The sequence below is a fragment of the Myotis daubentonii genome, chromosome X (assembly GCF_963259705.1).
Source record: "Myotis daubentonii chromosome X, mMyoDau2.1, whole genome shotgun sequence".
In the NCBI taxonomy this organism is placed as follows: domain Eukaryota; kingdom Metazoa; phylum Chordata; class Mammalia; order Chiroptera; family Vespertilionidae; genus Myotis; species Myotis daubentonii.
Window position 1 is genome coordinate 130,656,373 of NC_081861.1, and position 14,522 is coordinate 130,670,894.

General features: G+C 41.9%; 1 protein-coding gene across 3 annotated transcripts in view; it reads right to left on the bottom strand.

Moving 5' to 3' along the window:
- NHS (NHS actin remodeling regulator) overlaps nucleotides 1–14,522 on the bottom strand; it is a 347,582-nt gene that overhangs the window by 52,648 nt on the left and 280,412 nt on the right. The gene's annotated exons all lie outside the window — the stretch shown is intronic.

The window sequence follows — 14,522 nt, forward strand, 5'->3', positions numbered from 1 at the left end:
AATTTGCCCCTTGCTTGCCCTGCTTTCTGTCTCCTGTGATCCTTGGCCCCTGACCCTCACTATTTAAACCTTATCCTGCCTTTGACCTGCCAACTTCATTGCCTGCCATGTTTCAAAACATTACTCAGTCTCCCTAGTTTCACCTAGGGGAGAACACAAGCATTAAAGATCCCATTACATGGGTATGGGTGTTAAGAGAGGGAAACCACAGACAGTGCTGGTAAGGAGAGGAGCACAGTCCTTGCAACTCATCCAAGAGATCAGGGATGGAGGCCTCCTTCCTCAAAGCACAGCAATTAACCCATTATATCTTCTTCATGTACACACTGAGTCTAGGATGGCGATCACTCATGAGTTGAAGGCAAATTCTTATGGAAGAAGCTGCTCCTAAGAGGGAGGATTCTGAAGAGGAAATTCTTGCACAAAGGAACTCCTGAGCACCTAGGCAGCCTGCCAGCCTCAGGAATTGTGAGCACTCGCCCAGTCTGCCTTACCCTTCAGACCTACTTTCCAGACTAGACCCCTGTCCTGGGCTCATTAGCTCCTCCCAGTCTCATTGTGTCTTTCTGGTTCTTTTCCTTTTTCCTGGTACGTGATTTGGGGGCATTCTGCCCAAATGTGTATTCCTGTGCCCTAAACAGACTTTTGGTTTTTCTCTGATCCTTTTCTTTTTGAGGTCAAGTCTACCATTTCACTTTGTCTGAGAAGCCATACCTAGAATAAGATACTCTACAGATAGAACAGAAAGGTAAATGAAAAAGAAGGAAGAATGCTTTTGCAGAAGGGGATTAGAAAAAAGAAAACTGGGGGAAATGCAGCCTTTTGATAATGTACCTCCCTCCAACTACTGTATTTATGGCAGTTATTTTTGGTTTTGCTTTTGTGTTTTAATTCAGTCATCAGTAGTGTGTTTTTCTAGAATAATGCATCATACCCACAGAGTACCAATAGAAACAAAGACATATTTCCAAAGATGCTAAAGAAACACCACATTGACAGGGTCAAAGGGCAATGCCATGCCCCTGAAACAGTGCTGATGAAATGCTCTCTATAACTGTGCCATTCAATGTGGTACATTGGCTATTAAGTACTTTTAAATTTTAAATTTAAAAAATTTAAATTAATATAAATAGCCATAGGTGACTATTGTATTAGCCAACCATAATAATAAATAGTCTGTTATATTCTCTCACCTTCAGCTACAGAGCAGATTACTCCCTTTGACCTAGATTTATCCTTTCTTTGTATTTAATTGCCAAGAATTCAAGCCCAAGGGTTAGAGATCCCATGATTATCTTCCTGGGTAGGAGATAGTATTTTAGGAAAGAGTTTTATGGAGCCAAGAATAAAAGCAGCAACTTTTTTCCTTGAGCTACTCTAAAACTTCAATCCTTTCCTTGGAAACTATAAGTGTCTGGGGAACCAGTCAGGAGTCACTAGGTCCTGGGGATAAGAAAACCTATGAGGAATTGCTGAGGGAGAAGTCAGCCTCTTCAGGCATCAGATGAGGTATGGGAGGCCTTGGGATAGAAAGAGCGGGCCATATGTGGATCAGATCTTCCCTTTTCTCAAGTGTAAAGTAAAGGGGAGTGCTAAAAACAGAGGCTTTATTTAGCCACCATCAGAGGGACACTCAGATTCAGTGACCAGGATTGACTAAAAAGTTAGCTTCTCTCTGGATGCACAGGTCAACTCCTACCCAACAGAGGTGGCTGTGAATTAATATGCTAGTTGTGGCTGGGAGAAGGGACAGAACGAAAGTTTGCCTGGGGGAAAGACGAAGCATGAAGTTCAGTGGGCAGTCCCAAAAATAGAGGGGCTTCCAAGTACTTCCTCTCCTAGATCCATTCCTTTAGGAAGGGAGGAACCAGGATTTGGAGCTGGGCCCATGTGACTTGGGAGTAGACCAGAACTCTTACAGCCCCTCACTCTCTCAGAACTGAATCAAGTGGCTGTGGCTCCTCAATCTTTGTGTGGTAAGAGCTGAGCTCCTGCTATTTATCTCAATATTGATCTAAAGAGAAGACTCATCAGAAGTAATTATCAAAAACACAGATTCTTGGGCTCCAGCCTAGATTTCTTAAACCAAAGTTTCCCACAGAGAGGCCTAGTAATCTGTGTATTTGAAAAGTGGCCCTGGATTATTTTTTTTTTTATCAACAGGCAGTTTGAGAAACACAAAATATTATCTGATTATTCCTTGGAATCTTTCGGGAGTGAAGGGAGATTGGGCCACATGGGGGAAAGAAAGAAACTGATGAAAATGGAAACACCCATCCACACATGGAATGTTTTCTAAATAGCTATTATGTCCCAGACACAGAACTAGGTGCTGGAATATAGCACAGAACAAAACATGGAGTGCACATTTTCTGATTCTGTGTGAAAATGGTTTAGGTATGATTCTACCTGGAAGCAACAGGTTGGAAGATGTCATCTCTAGCAGATTCTTCCTATTTCATTATACAATTCCCTGGGGATTGCTTAAGCCCACTAGATTCTAAAGGCCACAAACACCAAAAAGATTATACTCCCTACTCGTCCACCTCCATCTTTTTGCAGTAGGTCTCAAATTAAAGAATAAATTATCATATTGTAAAATAAATGTAATGAAGTTCAGCAAAATTCTCTTTTCTTATTAAATATCAGGTTATTTGAAAAAAGCAGTTTTTGGCGCCCCTGATTTTTGATGCCCTAAACACATTCTTACTGTGCCTACTGGGCAGGCCAGCTCTGAGTTTCTGGGCTGCTAAACTGCCTGCTGCTTAGGGACTGTGGATTTGCAGATGCAAAGACTAATATGTGAGCTCCAGAGTGGGCAGCCAAGTTATGGTTCCTGGGAAGAACCAGCTCTCACAGTACAGCCTTCAGGGCTAGGAATCCTCACCTCTTCCTTGGTATTTTTCTTTATTTGCTGAGAAGCAATAACGGATTCCTGCCATGCATTAACAAGTGAAAATTTCACTCATCAGTGGCTACAATAATGTTTATCTCTTAGGGAAGGGAAGGAAAACTCTGTAATGACTTTGCTTTCAGTTTTGTCCTTTGGCTATAGAGCATTAACAGTATTATGTGTCCACCAGAGGCAAACAGACAGACACTAATAATAGAGCTCTTCCAGGGAAAACTATCTCATTTTCCTTCTTTAAAATATCTATTCCTTTTCCTAAGTAACAGTCCAGCGAAACTTGAATTCACTCATTCATAAGCTCACTCTACCATTGCCATTGCAAGGCTGTCCCAAATCTTCAGGTTCACCCTGTCCCCTTTTCTCCCTGTTTAACAATTTCACCATGGCTAAGCCATGCAATAGAGCTGGCTTAGTACTCCCAGTAATGTTTGTTCTCATAAATATGATACAAAGAGAACCAAAAAGATTTCTCCCCTGCTTATTTGGATACATCCAAGGATCACTCTGTGGTAGGTAGAATCCTAGGATAGCCACCAAGATTCCTGCCCTCTCGTGTACATATCCTGTATAGTCCCCTGCTCTTGAGTTTAGGTAGAACCAGTAAATTATGTATGTTGCCTTACGTTGCAAAAGGGATTTTAAGATCCCTACTCAGTTTACTTCGTTAATCAAAAAGGATATAAGTATCCTGAATGTATCTGGCCTAATCAGGTGAGTCCTTAAAATGGGTGGGAAACCTTTTTTCTGCAAAGAGCCATTTGGATATTTATAACATCATTCCCTTAATATAATTCACTGAATATAAATTTATGTTCCCATGAAAAAAGCTTCTAGATTTATATAATTTCGAGTCCCATCTGCAGTTGCCTTGGCAGGGCCAGACCAAATGATTTTGCGGCCTTATACAGCCCATGAGCCTGACATTTCCCACCCATGCCTTAAAAAGAGACAAGAAGCAGAAAAGACTCTCTCCTGCTGGCCTTGAAGAACAAACTGCCACAATGTAGAGAAGGCCACATGACAAATAATGGTCAGTAACCTCTGAGAGCTAAGAGTCTCAGTCCTATAATATCAATGAACTGAATTCTGGCAACAACCAATGAACTTGGAATAGACCCCCTCATCAGGCCTCAGATGAGAAATAAGCCCAAGCCAAAACCTTGACTACAGATCATTGGGACCCAGAGCAGAAGACACAGTTAACCTATGCCCAGAATACTGACCCACTGAAATTGCAAGATCATAAATGGGTATTGTTTTAAGCTGCTAAATATGTAGTAATTTGTTATGTGACAATAGAAAACTAATACACCTTCCCACTATTTTATCTATTTCCCTAGAGCCAGTCACCTTCCTTACCTAGTTGTCCTTCTGTCCTCCCTTTGTTACTGCTCTCCAAGAAAGGGACAGATAATGGTATGGGTTGCAATATGAAATAGGGTTATGTGTCGTTTTTTTATCCACTACAGCAGGAAAAAAAGTTTATGTGTAAGTATCATTTCTCCTGTCCAAGACTATAGGCTCTTGCAAAGAGCTCCAGCCATATGCTAAGCTCTAAGCCAAGTTCATTATATTCATGACATTGTCACATAATGCAAGGATTAAAATATTGCTCCCATTTTACAAATAAGGAAACAGAAACTCCGAAAAAGTAAGTAAATTTCCAAAATCGCATACCTGGCAAGTAGAAGATCTGGAGTTAAAGACCATCTTTGGTTTCTAAGCAAGTAGCTTTCTAAAACCAATCTAAATATATATAAAAGCCCAGAGACAGTTATGGCAGAATGACCAGAACAACTGGTTGCTATGACGCACACTGACCACCAGGGAGCAGACACTCAAGGCAGAAGCTGCCCCTGGTGGTCAGTGCACTCCCACAGCGGGAGCGCCTCTCAGCCAGAAGCCGGTTTCATGGCTGGTGAGCGCAGTGGCGGTGGCAGGAGCCTCTCCAGCCCCTGTGGCAGGGCTAAGGAGCAGCAAGCCAAGCAGTAAAGAGCAAGCAGGCAGGCAGTAAAGAGTGAGCAGGCGGGCTGAGGGACACCCCCCCCCCACACACACACCCAGTGCACAAATTTCGTGCATTGGGCCTCTAGTATTGAAATAAGTTTGCCTAAGATAAGGCTGATTGGGGAGTGGGGTGAAGTGGGATGTCTGCCATATAAAAGTATTTAGTGCTTCTCAAAATCAAAATAAAGGATTCAGAACTGATACTTTTTTGTGTTCACCCATAGTATTAGGTATAACCAAGAACTCAGTGAATCTTTCAAAAAGTGCCCAGTAGACTTGTCATATTATAGAAACACAAACAGCACCGCAAACACCAAACTGCTGAAAGAAAATGACATTGTAGGAAATGTCTACAGAGAAGTGAAGTCTTTATAGACTGGGCTTAATTCATTCCCCCTGTTGAGCTCTGGGGATAATGGAATTGTCTAGACCTTGATTCACAGTGATGTATTGAAAGCATGGGTCACTGAGTTCATCTGAAATGAGCTGATGTGGAAGTTGAGGAAAACTAATGGCTGCCACTCTCTTGGAAAGGCCAGGCCCTTTTTTAAGGGCAGGAGGATACTTGAGTTTAGGAACTGTTAGGAAGGAGTAAAATTCAGGGGCAGATATAATCTTGCCCCAACCCTCTCATGTCCCCAGTATCTCCCTGCCCTGCTAGGTTTGGTACTTGTTCAACACTGCTTTTCCTGGCTTCATGAGCCTCTCACTCCCTTAAAGCTTTATTAGCCCTGGGAGAAGTAAAAAATTGTTTATTGTTGGCCTCTCTTCCTAGAAAGCTTCTCTACCTCAAGTCTCCACCCCTGCCACTGGCTCTCTACCCATGCCACATTGTCTTCCTTCTCCCAGACTTTCAGGACTTTAAAAGGGGGAAGGTGACAGCTGAAATCAAAGTTTGAATAATACCTAGGGTGAAAATTTCAGAAAAAGTTGCAAAGTTACTCAGAAATGGAATTTCTATCTCTTCAAGAGAGGGAAGATATTTTTATTTTTTATTGATTTTTTAGAGAGAGGAAGGGAGAGAGAGAGAGAGAGAGAGAGAGAGAGAGAGAGAGAGAGAGAGAGAGAAAGAGGGAGAGAGAGAGAGAGAGAGAGAGAGAGAGAGAGAGAGAGAGAGAGAGAAACGCTGATGTGAGAGAGAAAGATGTTCAGCTGCTTCCTGCATGCACTCCAACCAGGGATCAAACCTGCAACCTGGTTATGGACCCTGACCAAGATAGAACCCACCACCCTTTGGTGTACAGGATGACGCTCCAACCAAGTCACACCTGCCAGGGCAGGAGGGAAGAGATATTTTAGAATGTTCTTGGAGTTCTTATAGGATTAACTACCTACATACACCTTGCTAACCTCCTGCCCTTCAACCTATCACACCCACCCCCCATCACACAGCTGTCTTGCCAGGAACATACTTCTCCACAAACCATCCACTCTGGTGTTCTGTGACAGAAAGCAGCAGGGAGTGTGTTAGCACATTAACATATTAATGAGCATCTTAAATAGTCAGTGTCACAGATATGTCACAGATTTGTTCCCTGGATCTCTGCTATGTATAAGATAATCCTCAGCAGTTATCAGTTTGGTAAGCAAAATGAAAATCTACTTAGGGTCTCTGTTGCTGCTGTATGAGTTCTCAGATTTGTTAGGGAACTAGGGAGGGAATTTCACCAAGTGAAACCATTTATTCCCGCCTCTCTTCCTTTGTTGGCAACCAGCCCCTTGCCCACTCTGCTTGGCAGTGTGGAGGAGCAAAGGCTCTGCCACCTGTGGAGCAGCCCAACACCATAGCCAGGTTCCCAGTCTGTCCCTACTGCTGGGTTTCCTAGTCTGTAGGACCATAATACTGACTTGCCCACCACTATTGATATAGCATCCGATGTGGACCCCTCAGCATCAGAAAAATCTAAGCTTCCTGACAATTTTCAGTGTCCTGATGTTACCATAAGCAGCTGTCAGTCCTGGCTGGCAAATTTGGAGGGGTGGGCTGCAGGAACATATTTCTCCACAGAGGACCCCAGCACACCAGGATTCAGAGGTGTCCTGTGGACTCCAACTGGCTCCCTCAGATGTGCAGGCACTGTGTCCAGCATGGGGGGAGGGGTGCAGCATCAACTCCAGGATTCCTGACGGGGGTCCTGTAGCCCCCCTCTCTGCTGCTGTAGACCAGAAGGGAGCCTCAGGGAGACTCTCCTACTGGCAAGATGGCACAAGGGGTGATTCTTACAACCAGCCCACCAAAAGTTAGAAAGATGATTGGATGGGCATAAAAGGCCTCCCCTCCCTATCCCTATAAGAAAAGCAGAAGCCTTGAGCAGGAAGGGAAGATGGTCTTTGAGACAGGAGTCCACCATTCTCCTAGGTGGTGGCACCTGAATAAAACCTCTTTCTTTTTTCACCAGTATCTATCTCACAAGCTTGGCTTTCCTTACAGCAGACAGCCAAACCTGCATTTTTTTGGTTACACTGAAACATTACAGCACCCAGAGAATGAAAAATGTATGTGTATTTATTTATTTTTCCCATAGAAACATTTCTCCATATTCTAAAACAAAATACCAGGAGTACTGTTTAATTATTACTGATATTGTTGTTTTAATGTCCAACATTCTGTGGAAAGATCACTAGAAACCTGGGTTCTACTTGCTGCTCTGTGCCCTTGTGCTTGTTACCAAACATTCCCAGGATTCTAGTCCCCATCTTTACAAATGAGGATTTGGACCTTCTGTTCTCTGAGTCATGAGTCCTGTTGTGTTCTGGTTATGACTCTTATTTCTACTAGTCACCAAAATTAAGTGAGGTTATATCATCCACTCTGAAAGACTTTGTATTCAAGCTATGGCAGGATGCAGTTGGGGAATGGTCCTGGGCTCTGGAATGGAAAGCTGGGGATTCATCACAGCAGCAGTGGATCCAGAATGAGTTAGTGAACTCTTTGGGCCTCTGTACCCTCCTCTGTTAATCTGGAATCCTAGAACCTTTATAGAACAGTTCTGAGGATCCAATGAAATGATCAAGTCCTTGCCATGTTACTGCTTACTAAAGGTTAGTTCCCTTTCCTGGACTGGAAACAAAAGAAGACCAAGAGGCCAGGATTGGGGTCTAAGTTCAAAAGAGGAAAGTATGGAGCTCTACAAGTTTCTCTTTTTCTTTTTTCTTTATTTTCCTGTCTTTTGATAAGTGATGTATAAACAAAGATGAGGCCACTAGAGAGCACTCTGGTGGTGGTGGTAGGAGGGCGGCTATCTGACAATCTGAAAACTGAAAAGAAGGCTGCCCACTACCAGAGAGTCTGTGACTTCTCTGGCAGTTCGGATCCTCAGTCTCTGATGTTGTTGACTTGGGCAGCATTCAGTGTAATGACTTGGAGATCCTAATTCTCTGAGTCACTGTCAGAGCTGCAGAACTGTAAACTCCTTGGAAGCAGTTTATAATTTACTTGTTTATCTTCAGGTCATTCTGCTGCCATGTTATACACCATGCACTTCCTCCAGAATGTAAGCATGTAGCCATCTGTCACAGTTCATCTATTGTTTTAAGAAAATTCCTTTTAGGCAGCTAGCAGAGTCATTAGATACTACCACTGGAAGGGATCTCAGAAATTATAGAGTTGTGTGCTTTTTTTAAACTACAGGGCATGACCCATTAGTGGATTGTTAAATCCATTCAGCAGGTAATGACTAGTATTTTTAAAATAATGAAATAGAAGAAAATAGAAAAATACCAAAGTACACTACATGAAGTATTGTTTTATGAAGTTATTGTTTCTGTTACACGTGTGTGCATGTGTACAGTATATGTATGTGTGTGTATGCAGGGTTGTGATGTAAAATGTGTTTCTTGTTCTGGTAGCAGTCAGCACATTGAAAACTACTGTTTAGGCCACTATTCTCATGTATTGAAGTTCAAAGATTTGACCCAAGATTACAGAGCTGATATTTGGCAGAGGCAGAAGTAAAGCTCAGGTCTCCTGACCCTGGGTCCATGCACTTCCCTTGGCAACCTCTTTCTCCCATGCCAACAGTCAGCCTGGCTGCTGCACCCTTCATCTCTCTCAGTAATGATTTGCTACCTATTACATCTATCAGTTTGTCCTTCCACCGAAAAATATCCCACACTTTCTCACTGTTCTCTAAGGAACAAGCCATTTTTATTTTAGGATTCCAGAAGCATGTCAGCCCAGAGAGTAAAGAACAATTTCTCTAAGGATGCTGATATCACCACCAGTTAGCAGACCTCATATTGAGTAGCACTAGTTTAAAGAATGAGAGATCAAGGCTACAAGATAGGTATTTGATTGAACAATCATAAATTAGTGAGAGTCAGCTGGTTTGCTCTACAAAAACTACATTGATAGCTCAATCTAATAATTAGATCAACCATGAAGTTAGCTTTATCAGAGGGGACATAATGTTAGGGATAAAGTACTTGCTTTCTAGCAATTTGGACTGAAAATGACCAGCCCATCACCAAATCATAACACATTTGTTCTAATTTTCAAGGCTTTCATGCCTAAGTTTAAATCAGAGTGGGAGGAATAGGAGCTTGGCTCAACCCTTGCTTTATTAGCCCCATGCCCCTTAAAGAGACACTGGCAGTTTTAAAAGTTTGCAAGTTAAAGTATAGAAAAAGATAATACTCATCAAAAATAAGGAATTTGATCTTCTAGGAGAGCCAAATGGATAGTTAAGAAATACTTCCAAGATTAAGAAAAGGTTGAATGTCACAAATGTTTTCATTATTTGCAAAGAACCAGATGAGGTTGGTTACAGGGACAACCATGAGTATCATTCTTTGGCACTCTTAGTTCCTTGGAAGAAGGGAAATAGAGAGGAAAGATGACACTCTGCCCACAAAGATTAATATGTTTTTAAGTCCCTTCCCTCCTGCTCAAACTACAGATGCGATGTCATGAACATGGGCACCTTTGACATTCAAGGGAAGAAAGTGGAGCTGAAGTGGGAAAGGCAGCTTAGAAAAAGCATGTGAAATCACTTTTTTATTTAGGAGACACTGCACACAGCCACTGGATGTAAGAGGAAAGGGTTCTACTTTCAGTATGGTGCACAGAACTTCTCTGATCCTCCTGGATAGATGTCCTTATCTTAGTTAAATCGTGAAGCAATAAGGTAATTAGCACGTGACACCCAATTATATATACTAATAAATATCTTCTCTTAGGTAGAGGTTAGTCTCTTAAAATTTACTTAGAGATTATCAGCAACAATGAAAAATTTAAAAATAGTTACAAAAGGTCCCACATATCACCTCCACTGCACTTACTTAGAATTATTACTTGCTAATTAATACTTTTGTAGGTGGAAGAGAAATGATGCCCTTTATTGGGCCAACAAAGAAACTATAAATATATGAGCCTGCAAACCAAAAGGAATTCTTTTCTGAGGATATTTAAAAACCTAGACACTTATTATGAGTTCTGTGTTCTCTTAATAAAAGAGACAGTATAAGCTATATGAACGGGAGATACTTAACACACAATACACTGAATCTGGAGTCAGACAAGATGTGCTATCTTCTGACTCAATTAGCCTGAATCTAGCTGAGTCTGCAGCGATACCCAGGGAGGTCCTCTTTCCATGGTCAATGCCTCAATGCCTCTATATGCCTGTGGAAGACAGGCTCAGGGAATGAAAATAAGACTTTGGGTTTCCCTAAGGCAGGCATTTAAACAAAGGTTCAGGTAGGTACAAGTAGTTTATTTGGGAGGTAATGCTAGAAAGCTACCAAGTAGGGGGTGCAGGGAAGTAAAAAGGGGAAGGGAAGGAAACCAATAAAGGGTGTGCTTAAGAGCATGCTACCATGGTGGGTAACTGGGGCTGGATCACACCAGAAGCCAGTGTAGAACACACACCTTAGAAGCAAGAGAGTTGGGATATTTATCTACCATTTCTATCAGTCATTGTCTGAGGGCTACCTAGGTAGCAATATTTCCCTGGTAGTTCTAAAATATAGGCTCCTGGCCAGAGAAAGCCCTCAGGCAAAGAATGCAAGGAGATGTAAGTCCAGCTTCTATACACTGAAGTGATAAGGATGAGGAAATATGTGCAGGGAACCCATAGTCTTAGGTGTTTCAGGAATGTAACCACTGCCCCATTTAGGTGGATCTAGTTTATAAATAACTAAAATCCAACTAAAGTTCCTACATTTTTAATTTACACTTTATTTGAGAAAAACGTACATGCCTTTTTGCCCTTCATGCTCATATGCTCCCATGTGTTGCAATATATAGAAAACTAGAAGTTCCTTCCCTTCCCTCCTTGTCTGTTGGGAACTCAGCCACTGGCCCTTAGAGAAGCTGGACTGGGTTTGTTGAGTAACAGCACAGAAAAGTCCATGTGGTGATGAAGAGAGACTTTGATCTCCAGAAGACTTGAAAACTCAAGCTTGGAGGTATTGGCATTTATCCCAGAGATAAAACACATATGTTGGCACCTACAGGGAAAAGGGAAATGAACAAGCCATTTTTTTAATCCAGAGCCTGTGATGGAAACTCCATAAGCAATGGCAGAAACTACTGAAGGCCATGAGCCCTGAGAAGTTATAAGAAGCCTCTCTGGGGAATCTCTTTACCAAGACTTTGACTGAATAAACCACACACAGGGATCAGACCACTTCACCTGTGAATGATGTAAATGAGCCCAAATACCAAAACACTAGGTTGAACCATATGAAGTTGGTATTTTTGTAGGTCAAAATAGTTGGGTATTGTGGACTTCATATGGTTCAACCTTATAGCTCTTAAATAAGCAAATGATGATCCAAAACCTCAATAATCTTTTAAAATGGATAAATGCCACCCTATTTTCCTCTCCCAACTTCAAGGCATATATGTCAAGTTTCTCTTTTCAGTTTGATTTGCTAAGGAGGCAGGCAGAGACAAGAGGAGAATAGTAGGGGAAAGATATGTATACAGGCAACTACTCTAGAGGGTCTCATTAGAGAACAAGGGCCTCTGGCCCAGTGCTGCCCAACATGGTTCAGAGGCCTACCAACAGATCTCCCTATCTAACTGTACTTGGGCCTGGGAAATAGAATATGTCATCTCTCATTAAGTGCAAGGTACTATGCAGATGTACTTTAAAGAGAAAGAGATGTTATCAGTGCCCTGATGGGTTTAAAACCTAGTAGCAAAATAAGACAGATAAGATTATTATCCCAGGTGGGATCAAGTGTGCACCCTGAGAGAATCTCTGTGCCAAAGATTCAAAAGAAATGCTCTCTGCTTCGGCAATGAGTACAAGGAAGCGCTAACCTTGATATAGTGGTAATGGGGTGGGGTTGACAGAAAATTAGCAGGGAGGTTGGAAAATACTAGAAAAGAGCCATATGAAATTTCCATTTTGAGGTAAGAAAGATTTTAATACTTGCAATTTTCTACAAGGCAACCCAATATGAAGGTTAGACAGTCTCAGTGTGGGTCCCAGGAGGACCACTGCAGCTAGGTCAGGAGTTGTGTGAAGTAGAGGTAGGCAGGTTAGAGGCTGCCAAGGAGAAAGACAATATCACTTAGCATGTGCATGAACCAGGCACTGGGTTAGGCTCTTGATAGAGGTAATCTCATTTGGGTCCCACAATAAACCAAGGAAGTGCATTTGATTATCTTCAGTTTACTGAATAGGCACAGAAAGGGTAAGAAACTTGCATAATTGCTCAAAGATTATAAATGCTAGAGCTAAGACTTGAAGTGAGTATATCCGATCTCAAAGCCTTTCACCACTTTCTGCCTTGCTACTCCACTTTCTAACTTACACAAGAGCAGATGTCCATTTGGGAAGACAATGGTCATTCTGGAAAGGAAGACTGAAATCTTTCACTGGAGATCCCTGGTGGCCAGGATGAGGAACCTGCTACATAATGGGGAATGTCTTATTTGCCTCCCAAAGCATAACTCAAGACAAGTTGTTTGAGAATAGAGATGGGATTTCTTGTGTATCTTTTGCACCCTTTAGCTAAGCAACAGTCTCAGACCACTGATTTATATGTTATAGAAGTTCAAGTATGTGGGTTGAAAGGATATGGCTAAACCATATAAATGGTTCAAGCTATGCATTTTGTGGCCCTTTCTGTCTCTTTTTTAGTCTACTTCCTGTCTTTTCCTGATTTCTTTCCTCCCAGATAAATTCTACTCAATACCCAGCTCAAATTGTACCTCTTCCATGAAGTCCTTCAAGATCCCCAGGGCCCATTTGTTTAATTCATTTATTGAGCAATGAGCGATTAAGGACCTCACACATGCCTGGCACTGTGCTAGGCACTGGAATATAGTACAATGGTGGACATGACAGACACAATCCTTGCCCTTGTGGAGCTTATATCCAGGTAGGAACAAGGCCAGGAAACAACCTGATTAATAAGGAAGGATGTAATCAGGTAGTAATAAGCACTCTGGGGGATGGATATGAGAGAGAGCAAGGCTAGAGGGAGCATGGCATGGAGAAAATGACAGTACAGCTCTAATGACCAGGAAGGCCTGAGATTCTCAACTAGGCCTCAAAGGGAGAGAGGGTCCCTATCCATATGGACCTGACCTCTAATGGAATGACCTCTTCCTCAAGTTCAGTGTGGCATTCTGGCTTAGCTGGTTATTAAAGTCATTTCCTCTTCTTCCTGTGCAGACAGCTGAATGACTTTTGCCAGCCTTCCTTGCAGTTGGACATGGCGATGTATTTAAGTTTAGCAGTAGAATGTGAGCAGAAGAGATATGTACCACTTCCAGCACAGCCCTCCCACACATTCTCCTTCATGTTCTCGATACCTTAGAAGGCATATACTGAAGATACTAGATTCATGAGATAGAAGGAACCTAGACCATTGAACTTCAGCTAGGAGAGGAGCTACCCACCAATGAAGAAAAACCAATTTGGACACTATGCAAGTTAGGAATAACTGAATGTTATTAAGTCACTTAGATATTAGAGATTATTTGCTGTAGCAGCTCACATTACGCTAATTCACTAAAGTTATTGTATCATTGCCATGGCTACTTATTTGGTCCCTTCTGGGCCTCTGACATGGTTCCTATTGTATTACTGTTTACCTCTGTACTTTCAGTACACTTTTCCTTCCTGTGGGTCCCATCCCCTCAACTCAGATGGCCACACTGCAATCAGAGGGTTGCTCTTCTTAGGGGAGTGCTTTGATATATTATCTATTCACCAAAGTAGGATTCTGCTTTCACTGTTATATCCTGTCAATGGATGCTTTTATGGCCCTTGAAGTCATTTGTATTTTTAGGTAGGGGAATGGTTAATGCTTTCATCTTTTCTCTTTTAGTTTGCTTTAAAGACATGTTTTCTAGTCTATTACAAATACAATCCTTATATCAATCCTTCCCCAAATTATGATCATTTCTGAATTGGTGGGGACAGGGTCAATATGACAGTACTATCCATACATTGCTGTAGTTGCTTATTTCCCTGTCAGGCTGTATGCTTTTCAGGACAAAGAGTATTTCTTTTGTATATCTCAGCACCAAGCACAGAATCAGGTACACAGTAGGTACTCAGTAAACGCTTGTTGAATGAATGAATAAGGTTATTTAATGTTGTTAAATATGCTGGCATGCTTTGGAAATAATCTGCAAACG